The sequence below is a fragment of the Ranitomeya variabilis genome, chromosome 4 (assembly GCF_051348905.1).
Source record: "Ranitomeya variabilis isolate aRanVar5 chromosome 4, aRanVar5.hap1, whole genome shotgun sequence".
NCBI classification, from domain to species: domain Eukaryota; kingdom Metazoa; phylum Chordata; class Amphibia; order Anura; family Dendrobatidae; genus Ranitomeya; species Ranitomeya variabilis.
In genome coordinates this window covers 364,577,856-364,593,521 of record NC_135235.1, presented here as the reverse complement: position 1 = coordinate 364,593,521, position 15,666 = coordinate 364,577,856, and the positions used below count along the sequence as shown (strand labels likewise).

General features: G+C 48.3%; 1 protein-coding gene across 1 annotated transcript in view; it reads right to left on the bottom strand.

Annotated features, from left to right (window-relative positions):
- Positions 1-15,666, bottom strand: part of LOC143764772 (carbonic anhydrase-related protein 10-like) — a 2,293,337-nt gene that overhangs the window by 212,822 nt on the left and 2,064,849 nt on the right. The window lies entirely within an intron of this gene.

Here is a 15,666-nt window from a genome sequence, read left to right as displayed (position 1 = left end):
CAGGATTTCGTGCAACATAACCTGCGTACATCCTGGTAACTCCGTAAACAGGTCTCGGTTCCACTGAAGCAGCTCATGGCACTGATGTTTCTGGACCTGTGACAATGTCTTTGCTACTGTGACATCCTCGACCCTCGCTTCAGGATTGACCGACAGGCATGTAGCTTTCACTGGTTTCCTGTCTTAACATGGTTTGAGCAGGTTGATGTGGTATACTTGGTATGGCTTTCCTCTCTCTGGCTGGTGCACCTTGTAGTTGAGATCACACAGTTTTTTGACCACTTGGCCTGGAACTTTCTTTCCAATGTGGGGATCAACATCAACACCCAGTCTCCAGTGCTAAACTGTCTCAGTCTCACCGATTGTAGACCTTTGCTTATTTCTCTTGTTCTTGAAGGATGCTTTCCCTCACAATCTTCATCACCCTTGTGATCCTGTCCTGCATCTGGCCCACATGTTCAAAGACACTTCGGTAGTGTGTTACCTCTGCTTCCCATGTCTCCTTTGCAATGTCCATAAGTCTCCGAGGGTGCCATCCCTATAGCAGCTAGAACAGCGAAAACCTTGTAAAGGCCTGTGGGACTTCTCTAATGGAGAACAGTATGGTAATAGGTAATCCCAATCCTGGCCATCCTTCTCCATAACCTTCTTAAACCTTACCACAAGGCCGTCTGTTTGAAGATGGTACACAGATGTTCTGAGTTGGGTAACCTGTAGGGCATTACAGAACTCTCTCATTATCTTGGACATGAATGGTGTTCCTAGGCTGGTCAGAATCTCCCTTGGCAGATCCATCTAGGAGAAAAGTCGGACTGTTGTGAAATTGGATTTTGGGCTCCCCCGGTGGCCACTGGTGGAATTGAACTGGTGTGCATCATCCCCTCTGTTCACCTGTTTCCATCAGGATGTGGGAGTCGCTATTTAGCATTGCTCCTCTGTCACTTCCATGCCGGTCAACATTGTAATCAGAAGCCTTTCTGTGCATGTTCCTGCTGCTAGACTACTCCCAGCTAAGTTGGACTTTAGTCCTTGTTTGTTTTTGCATTTTGTTCCAGTTCACAGCTGTAGTTTCGTTTCTGTGTCTGGAAAGCTCTTGTGATCTGAAATTGCCACTCTGATGTTATGAGTTAATACTAGAGTCTTAAAGTAATTTCAGGATGGTGTTTTGATAGGGTTTTCAGCTGACCATGAAAGTGCCCTTTCTGTCTTCCTGCTATCTAGTAAGCGGACCTCAATTTTGCTAAACCTATTTTCATACTACGTTTGTCATTTCCATCTAAAATCACCGCCAATATATGTGGGGGCCTCTGTCTGCCTTTCGGGGAAATTTCTCTAGAGGTGAGCCAGGACTATATTTTCCTCTGCCAGGATTAGTTAGTCCTCCGGCCGGCGCTGGGCGTCTAGGGATAAAACGCAGGCAACGCTACCCGGCTACTGTTAGTTGTGCGGCAGGTTTAGTTCATGGTCAGTTTAGTTTCCATCCTTCCAAGAGCTAGTTCTTATGTTTGCTGGGCTATGTTCTCTTGCCATTGAGAACCATAACAGTTTGACCGGCCCAAAAGGGTTAAATTAATTTACAGAGAAAGGAGAGAAAAGAGAAGTCTGCTGAAGATTTTTTTTTTCCCTTCAGTTCTGAGTGTGCTTGTAATTGAATCTCTTGCAAGTCTGCCTATATTGCAGCCTTTCTCTCTCTCTCTCCTTCTAATCCTGGAATGGCTCTGTGTTCACCTGTTTAAAATGGATATTCAGAGTTTAGCTGCAGGTTTGAATAATCTCACCATGAAAGTTCAAAATTTACAAGATTTTGTTGTTCATGTTCCTATATCTGAACCAAGAATTCCTTTGCCTGAATTTTTCTCGGGGAATAGATCTTGCTTTCAAAATTTCAAAAATAATTGCAAGTTGTTTTTATCCCTGAAATCTCGCTCTGCTGGAGATCCTGCTCAGCAGGTCAGGATTGTGATTTCCCTGCTCCGGGGCGACCCTCAGGATTGGGCTTTTGCATTGGCTCCAGGGGATCCTGCGTTGCTCAATGTGGATGCGTTTTTTCTGGCCTTGGGGTTGCTTTATGAGGAACCTCAGTTAGAGCTTCAGGCGGAAAAGGCCTTGATGTCCCTATCTCAGGGGCAAGACGAAGCTGAAATATACTGCCAGAAATTCCGTAAATGGGCTGTGCTTACTCAGTGGAATGAGTGCGCCCTGGCGGCGAATTTCAGAGAGGGTCTCTCTGATGCCATTAAGGATGTTATGGTGGGGTTCCCTGTGCCTGCGGGTCTGAATGAGTCCATGACAATGGCTATCCAGATCGATAGGCGTCTGCGGGAGCGCAAACCTGTGCACCATTTGGCGGTGTCTACTGAGAAGACGCCAGAGAATATGCAATGTGATAGAATTCTGTCCAGAAGTGAACGGCAGAATTTTAGACGAAAAAATGGGTTGTGCTTCTATTGCGGTGATTCAACTCATGTTATATCAGCATGCTCTAGGCGTACTAAGAAGCTTGATAAGTCTGTTTCAATTGGCACTTTACAGTCTAAGTTTATTCTATCTGTGACCCTGATTTGTTCTTTATCATCTATTACCGCGGATGCCTATGTCGACTCTGGCGCCGCTTTGAGTCTTATGGATTGGTCCTTTGCCAAACGCTGTGGGTATGATTTGGAGCCTCTTGAAACTCCTATACCCCTGAAGGGGATTGACTCCACCCCATTGGCTAGCAATAAACCACAATACTGGACACAAGTAACTATGCGGATTAATCCGGATCACCAGGAGATTATTCGCTTTCTTGTGCTGTATAACCTACATGATGTGTTGGTGCTTGGATTGCCATGGCTGCAATCTCATAACCCAGTCCTTGACTGGAAGGCTATGTCTGTGTTAAGCTGGGGATGTAAGGGGACGCATGGGGACGTACCTGTGGTTTCCATTTCATCATCTATTCCCTCTGAAATTCCTGAATTCTTGACTGAATATCGTGACGTTTTTGAAGAACCTAAGCTTGGTTCATTACCTCCGCACCGGGAGTGCGATTGTGCCATAGATTTGATTCCGGGTAGTAAATACCCTAAGGGTCGTTTATTTAATCTGTCTGTGCCTGAACATGCTGCTATGCGAGAATATATAAAGGAGTCCTTGGAAAAGGGACATATTCGTCCTTCGTCATCTCCCTTAGGAGCCGGTTTTTTCTTTGTGGCTAAGAAAGATGGCTCTTTGAGGCCGTGTATTGATTATCGGCTCTTGAATAAAATCACGGTTAAATATCAATATCCGTTGCCACTGCTGACTGATTTGTTTGCTCGCATAAAGGGGGCCAAGTGGTTCTCTAAGATAGATCTCCGTGGGGCGTATAATTTGGTGCGAATTAAGCAGGGGGATGAGTGGAAAACCGCATTTAATACGCCCGAGGGCCACTTTGAGTATTTGGTGATGCCTTTTGGTCTTTCAAATGCCCCTTCAGTCTTTCAGTCCTTTATGCATGACATTTTCCGTGATTATTTGGATAAATTTATGATTGTGTATCTGGATGATATTTTGATTTTTTCGGATGACTGGGACTCTCATGTCCAGCAGGTCAGGAGGGTTTTTCAGGTTTTGCGGTCTAATTCCTTGTGTGTGAAGGGTTCTAAGTGCGTTTTTGGGGTTCAAAAGATTTCCTTTTTGGGATATATTTTTTCCCCCTCTTCCATCGAGATGGATCCTGTCAAGGTTCAGGCTATTTGCGATTGGACGCAACCCTCTTCTCTTAAGAGTCTTCAGAAATTTTTGGGCTTTGCTAACTTTTATCGTCGATTTATTGCTGGTTTTTCTGATGTTGTTAAACCATTGACTGATTTGACTAAGAAGGGTGCTGATGTTGCTGATTGGTCCCCTGCTGCTGTGGAGGCCTTTCGGGAGCTTAAGCGCCGCTTTTCTTCCGCCCCTGTGTTGCGTCAGCCTGATGTTGCTCTTCCTTTTCAGGTTGAGGTCGACGCTTCTGAAATCGGAGCTGGGGCGGTTTTGTCGCAGAGAAGTTCCGATTGCTCCGTGATGATACCTTGTGCTTTTTTCTCGCGTAAATTTTCGCCCGCCGAGCGGAATTATGATGTTGGGAATTGGGAGCTTTTGGCCATGAAGTGGGCTTTTGAGGAGTGACTGACCACAAAAATCTAATTTATCTTGAGTCCGCCAGACGCCTGAATCCTAGACAGGCGCGCTGGTCGTTGTTTTTCTCTCGGTTTAATTTTGTGGTGTCCTACCTGCCGGGTTCTAAGAATGTTAAGGCGGATGCCCTTTCTAGGAGTTTTGAGCCTGACTCCCCTGGTAATTCTGAACCTACAGGTATCCTTAAGGATGGAGTGATATTGTCTGCCGTTTCTCCAGACCTGCGGCGGGCCTTGCAGGAGTTTCAGGCGGATAGACCTGATCGTTGCCCACCTGGTAGACTGTTTGTTCCTGATGATTGGACCAGTAAAGTCATTTCTGAGGTTCATTCTTCTGCGTTGGCAGGTCATCCTGGAATCTTTGGTACCAGGGATTTGGTGGCAAGGTCCTTCTGGTGGCCTTCCCTGTCTCGAGATGTGCGAGGCTTTGTGCAGTCTTGTGACGTTTGTGCTCGGGCCAAGCCTTGTTGTTCTCGGGCTAGTGGATTGTTGTTGCCCTTGCCTATCCCGAAGAGGCCCTGGACGCACATCTCGATGGATTTTATTTCGGATCTTCCTGTTTCTCAGAAGATGTCTGTCATCTGGGTGGTGTGTGACCGTTTCTCTAAGATGGTCCATTTGGTTCCCCTGCCTAAGTTGCCTTCTTCTTCCGAGTTGGTTCCTCTGTTTTTTCAAGATGTGGTCCGTTTGCATGGTATTCCGGAGAATATCGTTTCTGACAGAGGAACCCAATTCGTGTCTAGATTTTGGCGAGCATTCTGTGCTAGGATGGGCATAGATTTGTCTTTCTCGTCTGCTTTCCATCCTCAGACTAATGGCCAGACCGAGCGGACGAATCAGACCTTGGAGACATATTTGAGGTGTTTTGTGTCTGCAGATCAGGATGATTGGGTTGCTTTTTTGCCTTTAGCGGAGTTTGCCCTCAATAATCGGGCCAGCTCTGCCACCTTGGTGTCTCCTTTTTTCTGTAATTCGGGGTTTCATCCTCAATTTTCTTCTGGTCAGGTGGAGTCTTCGGATTGTCCTGGAGTGGATGCTGTGGTGGAGAGGTTGCATCAGATTTGGGGGCAGGTAGTGGACAATTTGAAGTTGTCCCAGGAGAAGACTCAGCTTTTTGCCAACCGCCGGCGTCGGGTTGATCCTCGGCTTTGTGTTGGGGACTTGGTGTGGTTGTCTTCTCGTTTTGTCCCTATGAGGGTTTCTTCTCCTAAGTTTAAGCCTCGGTTCATCGGCCCGTACAAGATATTGGAGATTCTTAACCCTGTGTCCTTCCGTTTGGACCTCCCTGCATCTTTTTCTATTCATAATGTTTTTCATCGGTCATTATTGCGCAGGTATGAGGTACCGGTTGTGCCTTCCGTTGAGCCTCCTGCTCCGGTGTTGGTTGAGGGCGAGTTGGAGTACGTTGTGGAAAAAATCTTGGACTCCCGTGTTTCCAGACGGAAACTCCAGTATCTGGTCAAATGGAAGGGATACGGTCAGGAGGATAATTCTTGGGTGACTGCCTCTGATGTTCATGCCTCCGATCTGGTCCGTGCCTTTCATAGGGCTCATCCTGATCGCCCTGGTGGTTCTGGTGAGGGTTCGGTGCCCCCTCCTTGAGGGGGGGGTACTGTTGTGAAATTGGATTTTGGGCTCCCCCGGTGGCCACTGGTGGAATTGAACTGGTGTGCATCATCCCCTCTGTTCACCTGTTTCCATCAGGATGTGGGAGTCGCTATTTAGCATTGCTCCTCTGTCACTTCCATGCCGGTCAACATTGTAATCAGAAGCCTTTCTGTGCATGTTCCTGCTGCTAGACTACTCCCAGCTAAGTTGGACTTTAGTCCTTGTTTGTTTTTGCATTTTGTTCCAGTTCACAGCTGTAGTTTCGTTTCTGTGTCTGGAAAGCTCTTGTGATCTGAAATTGCCACTCTGATGTTATGAGTTAATACTAGAGTCTTAAAGTAATTTCAGGATGGTGTTTTGATAGGGTTTTCAGCTGACCATGAAAGTGCCCTTTCTGTCTTCCTGCTATCTAGTAAGCGGACCTCAATTTTGCTAAACCTATTTTCATACTACGTTTGTCATTTCCATCTAAAATCACCGCCAATATATGTGGGGGCCTCTGTCTGCCTTTCGGGGAAATTTCTCTAGAGGTGAGCCAGGACTATATTTTCCTCTGCCAGGATTAGTTAGTCCTCCGGCCGGCGCTGGGCGTCTAGGGATAAAACGCAGGCAACGCTACCCGGCTACTGTTAGTTGTGCGGCAGGTTTAGTTCATGGTCAGTTTAGTTTCCATCCTTCCAAGAGCTAGTTCTTATGTTTGCTGGGCTATGTTCTCTTGCCATTGAGAACCATAACATCGGACTAGCTCTCGGCTATACTCCTGGTTTAGGAGTTCCTCAGTGGTACCGCCTCCAGGTACCATGCTGCAAAGTCCAAAACCACCAAGATCTATTGGCGGCCTATGGCGGACTTAATTAGGGGTCCTACAGAATCCATGGTAATCTGGGTCCTCTATAATGGGTAAAGCAACTAGGGGACAGCGAAAGTAGGAAATGGGAGCAGTTAACTAACATGTAGGACAGGATTAACAATAATTAACAATCTGCTGGGTACACCAAGGCCAGTAGAAAATTTTGAAGGACCCGCTCTTAGGTTTTATCTATGTCCAGATCCCCCGCAAGTCATGAGATTAGGCCAGGTCTAGTAGCTACGTCTATAGGGTCCCAAAACTAACAGCTACTCTAATGCTTCCTCTCGCTGCTTAGTGACCTGATAAAGAAACTCCTCATTAACTGCAAAATAAGGGAACCTGGTGTCAGCCCCCAGCTCTTAGGAAACCCAGTCACATTGTCCCATGCCTCTTTTAACATAAAGCCCTTCAATTGAGCTGACCCACAATTCCCCCCAAAAAACTCCCAACTCAGGAATCTCATCCTTAGTCGCCAGCAAGGACACACAGGGGGAATTCATCTGCCTCTAACTGCAATGGGAATTCTTCCTGGGTGATTGACTCCGGTCTGAGTTAGTGAGTACCCAGACCATTCTCAACAAGTTCCAGAACAGGCTGAAGTCCTGTTAGGGGTCGAGTTCCCGTCTCTGCACAGGGGGAATCTCGGCCCATCTCCGCTACGGTCTCCCATTCTTCTCCTGCCGCAGTGGAGTCTGAGCATCTCGCTCAGTCTGACTATGTACAGAGAGTTATTGCTGCTTTTCCTGCTTCTGCCATTGAAGTCAGTGCTGGGCAGCGGCGAGCAGACGCTTCTGAGGCTATGTCCTGCTTTTCTCGTTCTGAGCATGCCCAGAGTAAGATCTCTCAGTGGAGATCGAGGGTCACATGATCAGACACTGCAGCTAAGGTCCTGTAGGTGCTCACGCTCTGTGGCAGCCTCTCATTGGTCCTTCCAGGAAGGTCCTGTTCGTGCTGCAACTATTTAAGGCTCGCATGGCTGCACGGCCATGCGCTAGTATTGCTTTTTATTTATGTACTTTGCGCCAGTGTGGTCTTGTATGAGTGTGTTCAGGGACCCGGCTGAAATAAGCCCCTAGAATGCTGGCACCTCCGGCGAGGAGTTTGTATGCTTGGGGATTCAGGGACCTGGCTGAAATAAGCCCCTAGAATGCTGGCACCTCCGGCAAGGATGCATGACTAGGGTTGAGCGACTTTCATTTTTTTAAGATCGAGTCGGGTTTTGCGAAACCCGACTTTGTCCAAAGTCGAGTCGAGTGAAGTCGGTCGATTATCGCGAAAAGTCGGGGATCGACCGAAACATGAAACCCAATGCAAGTCAATGGGGAAGCATAGTCGGCAGTGAGTGGAGGCCAGGAAAACACCTACAGTGCCCATTTTAATGCCAAAAACATCCATTCTTGTTTCTGAAGCTTGTCAATCTTAATTAACTTTATAATAATAATTGGACATTGGAAATTGGGGGTCATTTGGCAAAAGTTGTGGGGGGTAGGGCTGGTTCAAGGTTTTAGTGGGCCCAGGAAACGTGGACTACGTCACGGCGGTGGAGCAGTGAGAGGTAAGTATTTCAACTTTGCAAGTGCTGTGATCCTGAGCAAGCAGGGAGGCCCACTCGTTCGCACTGGCACTGGCACAGGGCCCCTCAAAGTACGGCGGTGTGTTTGCACGGTGGGGGCGCCTCCCACCGGCATCGACACTTTTGCGTACTCTGAGGGGCCCTGTGCCTGTGACGTCGCTAACGAGTATGCCCCCCTACCTGTTGAAGAAACCTGCACTTTCATCTGCACCTTCCTCTTTGTCCCTGTGTAAGGTGGTATAGTATGCGGGAAGGGGAACCTGACTTTCAGCAGGCTGTGTAGCGTGCAAGGGGAATGTAGTGGTCTGGGTCAAAGTACCACAAGACTCATGTAGCACCGACTGGGCAATGGGCAGGATGAGGACGAAACACTGATATAGGCCCAAATAATAAAGTGGGTAAAATGCAATTCAAAATTGGTAACAGGACTAACCAGGTGGCATTGCTTAGTTCAGTGGAGTAGAAAACCCAGGAGCGGCAGACAGTGTTAGTAGGGCCGACCCACACTAGTAGGCCCTATGCAGTTTAATATTACAAATGAAGGCAGAAAGCCTGAAGATTAAAGGTCAGGAAAATAACACAGGACAACACCAAGGTGCGGCACACACCGTTACTAGGCCCAACCAAAGTAGTAGGTCAACTGCAGTTTAATTATTTAAAATGTAAGCCGAAAACCTGAACATTGAAGGTCGGGACAACAATACAGGAGAAAACCCAGTAGCCTTAGACACCGTTTTAAGGGCCCAACCACACATTTTAAAAACAACTACTTAACGAGAGCCTTAAGATTGAAGCTCAGCTTTATACAGTGGAGGACAACACCATGGAGCGGCACACACCGTAAGTAGGCCCCAACCACCAATTTTTAAAAACAACTACTTAATGAGAGCCTTAAGGTTGAAGCTCAGCTTTATACAGTGGAGGACAACACCAGGGAGCGGCACACCCCGTTAGTAGGCCCCAACCACCAATTTTTAAAAACAAATACTTAATGAGAGCCTGATGGTTGAAGCTCAGACAAGGAAACCTGGAGGAGAACACCCAGGAGGAGGAGAACACCCAGGAGGAGGAGAACACCCAGGAGGAGGAGAACACCCAGGAGCGTCAGACACCGTTAGTAGGCCCCAACCACCAATTTTTAAAAACAACTACTTAATGAGAGCCTGAAGGTTGAAGCTCAGCTTTATACAGTGGAGGACAACACCAGGGAGCAGCACACACCATTAGTAGGCCCCAACCACCAATTTTTAAAAACAAATACTTAATGAGAGCCTGACGGTTGAAGCTCAGCTTTATACAGTGGAGGACAACTCCAGGGAGCGGCACACACCATTAGTAGGGCCCAACCAAAGTTGAAGGCCAAATGCAGTTTAATATCTGCTACTATAGGCCGAAAGCCTAAAGACTGCAGCTCAGCTTTATACAGTGGAGGACAACACCAGGGAGCGACGCACACCATTAGTAGGGCCCTACCAAAGTTGAAGGCCAAATGCAGATTAATATCTGATACTATAGGCCGAAAGCCTAAAGACTGAAGCTCAGCTTTATATAGTGAAGGACAACACCAGGGAGCGGAACACACCGTTACTAGGCCCCAACCAAAGTAGTATGGCAACTGCAGTGTGACATTAAAAAATACTTAATGAGAGCCTGAAGGTTGAAGCTCAGACAAGGAAACCAGGAGGAGAACACCAAGGAAGAGGAGAACACCAAGGAGCGGCAGACACCGTTACTAGGCCCCAACCCAGGTAGCAGGGCAACTGCAGTGTTACATTTAAAAATACTTTATGAGAGCCTGAAGGTTGAAGCTCAGACAAGGAAACCAGGAGGAGAACACCAAGGAGGAGGAGAACACCAAGGAGCGGCAGACACCGTTACTAGGCCCCAACCCAGATAGCAGGGCAACTGCAGTGTTACATTTAAAAATACTTTATGAGAGCCTGAAGGTTGAAGCTCAGACAAGGAAACCTGGAGGAGAACACCAAGGAGGAGGAGAACACCAGGGAGCAGCAGACACCGTTACTAGGCCCCAAACCAGGTAGCAGGGCAACTGCAATGTTACATTTAAAAATACTTTATGAGAGCCTGAAGGTTGAAGCTCAGACAAGGAAACCAGGAGGACAACACCAAGGAGGAGGAGAACACCAAGGAGGAGGAGAACACCCAGGAGGAGGAGAACACCCAGGAGCGGCAGACATCAACAGTAGGCCCCAACCACACTAGTAGCCCAAATGCAGTTTCCTATTTTTTAAAAAAGCCCGAAAACCTGAATTGAGGGACTGCAGACAGAGTTAGTAGGCTGTCCCCTGTGGACCATGCATCCACCACATTAACCCATTGCGCTGTAATGGACACATAACCTTCCGTGGCCATGCCTACAGGTCCATGCGTCTGTTGTCAGGTGCACCTTTGTACTCACAGATTGCCAGAGTGCATGGACAATGCGGTCTTTTACATGCTGGTGGAGGGTTGGGATGGCTTTTCTCGCAAAAGAAGTGTCAACTGGGTAGCTCGTACCGTGGTACAGCGTAGTCCATCATGGCTTTATTAATATTAAATAAAATAAAAAAATAGGCTCTATGCACTTTAAAATAGGTTCCAGGGGTACACGGGCAACATTGGTGTGGTCAGCGGAGGACGATTGCAAGGAAGGACCGCAGACAGGCTTACTAGGCCTAAAATAAATAAAAATAGGCTCAAGGCACTTAGAGTTATCTCGCAGGGGTACACAGGCAGCATTGGTGTGGTCAGCGGAGGACGATTGCAAGGAGGGACCGCAGACAGGCTTACTAGGCCTAAAATAAATAAAAATAGGCTCAAGGCACTTAGAGTTATCTCGCAGGGGTATACAGGCAGCATTGGTGTGGTCAGCGGAGGACGATTGCAAGGAGGGACCGCAGACAGGCTTACTAGGCCTAAAATAAATAAAAATAGGCTCAAGGCACTTAGAGTTATCTTGCAGGGGTACACAGGCAGCATTGGTGTGGTCAGCGGAGGACGATTGCAAGGAGGGACCGCAGACAGGCTTACTAGGCCTAAAATAAATAAAGATAGGCTCTATGCAGTTTTAAATAGGTTACATGGGTACACAGGCAGCACTGGTGTGGTCAGTGGAGGAGGATTGCAAGGAGGGACCGCAGACAGGCTTACTAGGCCTAAAATAAATAAAAATAGGCTCAAGGCACTTAGAGTTATCTCGCAGGGGTACACAGGCAGCATTGGTGTGGTCAGTGGAGGAGGATTGCAAGGAGGGACCGCAGACAGGCTTACTAGGCCTAAAATAAATAAAAATAGGCTCAAGGCACTTAGAGTTATCTCGCTGGGGTACACAGGCAGCATTCGTGTGGTCAGCGGAGGACGATTGCAAGGAGTGTCTGACACAGTTAGTACTCCCAAAAAATAAATAGATGTTAATGTCTCGCTAAACAACAAAACAAAAAAAAAAAGTGTGGCATACTTAGGTACAGGGGTGGGCGCCTCTACTGAGTTTCAGACATAGTAATTTGGCAATATGTATTTACTGGTGTCAATATAGGACACTGACCCTGACTATTTTAACTAGCATCATACATGTCAACAAATTTTTATTGTCAGTGCCAGGCAGTGAAGGATGTCAGCGCATAGACTAAACATTGGTGGAGCTGTGAGAGATAATTTTGCACGTGGTAGAGCACAGTTTGAGCTGGGGGGGGAACTCTCTTGTGGCCGGCGGTACAGGCCCAGGGCCCCTCATGTTACAACGGTGTGTCTGACGTTGGTTGCGCGCCACCACCGCCAGAGACACTTTATTGTACTATGAGGGACCCAGTGGCAGTGCCATCGACCAAAAGCGGGCACACCCACCTCTTCAGACAAACGGCACTCTAACGGGTGCTTGCGCCAAGTGGCGAGACCACGGCCCCGTGGACGGAGTTTTCCCATTTAGGGACGTGTAAACATGTCGTATGCTGGACAAACAGCTGCTGCAAATTAAGAGATTGGAACACTCAGTAAGACCAGTCCACAAGCAAGACCTTTTTATAGGAAAGCTAGGAGTCAGCCGGGAAAGGTGGGGCAAAATAATTTGAAATCCAGGAGTGGTTCATTTTAATGAAGGTTAGATCATCAACATTTTGGGTAGCCAGACGAGTCCTTTTTTCGGTTAATATTGAACCAGCAGCACTGAATACTCTTTCTGATAGCACACTAGCTGCTGGGCAAGCAAGCTCCTGCAATGCATATTCTGCCAATTCAGGCCAGGTGTCTAATTTGGATGCCCAGTAATCAAATGGGAATGACGCTTGAGGGAGAACATCGATAAGGGCTGAAAAATAGTTAGTAACTAGTGTTGAGCGATACTTTCCGATATCGGAAAGTATCGGTATCGGAAAGTATCGGCCGATACCGTCAAAATATCGGATCCAATCCGATACCGATACCCGATCCCAATGCAAGTCAATGGGACGAAAATATCGGAATTAAAATAAACCCTTTATAAACTTGTAGGTTCATTCTACATGAAGGAAAACAACTAAGAATAATGTAGGATGTATTGGGGGACGTGGCGGAGATATTAAAGGGACAGAGGTTTAGCCCAATGTAATAGAATAGCAGGATTTTTAATTTTTTTTTATGAAGTTCGGCGTTAGAAAGAATTTGACTATGTTATTTTTTTTTTTTTTTATGTCAGATATTGATGTTTCACTACTTCCACGCCCTTCACCTTCTTTTTTACTTCTCCCACGCTTTCTTCTTAATTATCCTCATCATCAGCTTCTTTGACATCAACTTCTTCACCTTATTCATCTTCTTCTTCATCTTCTACCTATTATTTTTTGGGTTACATTGTTCATATTCTTTTTATTTTACTATTATCTTCATCATATTCAACTTCTTCATCATATTCTTATTTGTGACAGGCATTCCCGTAGTTGTTATCTATAAAAGTTTGAAGATTACACCTTCCGTTCTGCCTGTCACAAACCAGTTACATTTGTCCGCGTTCAGTTTGGCCTGCAGCATCAGGCTTTATCCAGGGGCACCACGAGGAGGAACGGACTCACCCCCATACACTGCTTAGTCTTCTTCTGCTTATAATTTACATAATATTTTTTTGCTCTGATATTTTGTGTTATGCTTAATGTCCTTCTGCTCTTTGTTCTGCAGCCTCTTGTTCTTCTGCTTCTCGGTCTTCCAGGTCGTCGTCGTCTCCAGGGTCGTCGTCTCCGGGGTCGTCGTCATCGGGGTGGTCTCCGGGGTCGTCGTCATCGGGGTGGTCTTCAGGGTCATCGTCTCCAGGGTCGTCGTCATCACGGTGGTTGTCGTCTCTGGTGTCGTCGTCATCTTAGGGGTGTTCTTCCGGGTCATCGTGTTTAGTCTCTTGAACTTGGAAATGTAGCAGAAGGTACAAGAAGGCTGAGAAAATGCCGAGAACCAGCTGATGGAACTGGAACTCGGATGGCTACCCGAAGGTCCAAGAGCCAATGGAACTACCGAGGACCAGCTGACGTTACTGGAACCCGGTTACTAAGCAGGAGGTACCCGTGCCTGAAAGCACTACCAAGGACCACCTGACGTTGGTGGAACTCGGATACCCAGAGGGAGGCACCTAAGCCAAAGGCTCTGCCCGGAACCAGCTGACGGTACTGGAACCAGGATGGGGAGCAGAAGGTACAAGAGCAAAAGACACTGCCGAGAACCAGCTGACGGTGCTGGAACCCGGATGGGTAGCCGAAGGTCCAAGAGCCAATGGAACTACCGAGGACCAGCTGACGTTACTGGAACCCGGTTACTAAGCAGGAGGTACCCGTGCCTGAAAGCACTACCAAGGACCACCTGACGTTGGTGGAACTCGGATACCCAGAGGGAGGCACCTAAGCCAAAGGCTCTGCCCGGAACCAGCTGACGGTACTGGAACCAGGATGGGGAGCAGAAGGTACAAGAGCAAGTGTCTGCGTGGCTTTTGCAGGACACGATGCCGGCTGCACAGCAGGGGAACAGCTGGCGGTGCTGGACCCCACTGACACATTGGCGAGGTGTTTTTCTCTGTGCAGCTAGCACATCTGGGCCCCAACTGGCGGTTTGTTAGAGCCCAGGGTCAGCAGGAGGAGGAGCAGGAGGAGGAGGAGCAGGGGGAGGGGAGTGTAGGCCGAAGCCTGCACTGGCGGCAGCTTTGGGTCTGTTGTGTCTGCGTGGCTTTTGCAGGACACGTTGCCGGCTACACAGCAGGGGAACAGCTGGCGGTGCTGGACCCCACTGACACATTGGCGAGGTGTTTGGCTCTGTGCAGCCAGCACTTCCGGACAGCAACTAGCGTTGTTGGAGCCCGGGCTCTGCAGGTGGAGCAGAGTGTAGGCCGAAGCCTACTTGAACCGATTTCAAAGGTCACCTTTAACCCCCCCTCAGGGGTTAGAAAGTAGAAGAGCCACAGCTTATGCAGCAGTAGTGCTGCACAAGTCAAAGGTTGCTCTTTTAATTTTTCTCCTTGCACACGCTGAATGAAACACGTATAACATTTAGCCCTTTATACAGTCAAACTGTGTTGGAGGCGCGAGTTCCCTTTGTAATGAGACGCAGCACAGGTGTCAAGAATCCCACCTTGGTGCTGGGTGCAGCCTCCCGAGCGTTGTTATTTGCTGTACAGGAGTCTGCGCTGTCGTGTTATCCCCTGGCCTAGCGCCGTTAGCGCTGCCCATCTTCTGGCATCATGTAATGTCGGCCGGTGCGGTTCGCGATGACCATGAATCCCAGCCCCGCAGTGTCTTAACATTGTTAAAACACTGCGGGGCTGGGATTCAGGGCCTGGCGCAGCACATATGTTGGCCTCTCACACTCGGGTCCTTACACCCGCTTCAGACTGTGCGGCGTCATCTGATCCCTTATCGCATGCCACGGCCATGAAGCCGCACAGTCCGAAGAAGGCGGAAGGAGAGGAGGGACAGGCGAACTGATGCACTGATCCTGCCCATGAATCACACCCTCGCAGTCCCAATAAATAAGACACCGAGGGGCGTTGTGTGGGTCAGGGCGGCCGCAGAGGCGCAGCCAGCCAAACAATGATGCCAGAAGACGGGCAGCGCTACCAAGGGGGTTGCAGCGTGTCATTACAAAGGAAAGTCACACCACCGGGACGGTTAAATGGTCAGTCACACAGAGGACACATTTCAGACGTGTTTTCAGTTCCACATGTGCGAGGAGAATACGTTTCTGAGCCACCTTGCACACATGCAGCATTACCGCTGTACAAGGTGGCTGGATAACGTAAAAACGCCTGGGGGAGGGGGGACAGGTTCCCTTCAATTTCAGTTCTTGTGTCTGCGTGGCTTTTGCAGGACACGTTGCCGGCTGCACAGCAGGGGAACAGCTGGCGGTGCTGGACCCCACTGACACATTGGCTGGTGTTTTTCTCTGTGCAGCTAGCACATCTGGGCCCCAAGTGGCGGTGTGTTAGAGCCCAGGGACAGCAGGAGGAGGAGCAGGAGGAGGAGGAGCAGGGGGAGGGGAGTGTAGGCCGA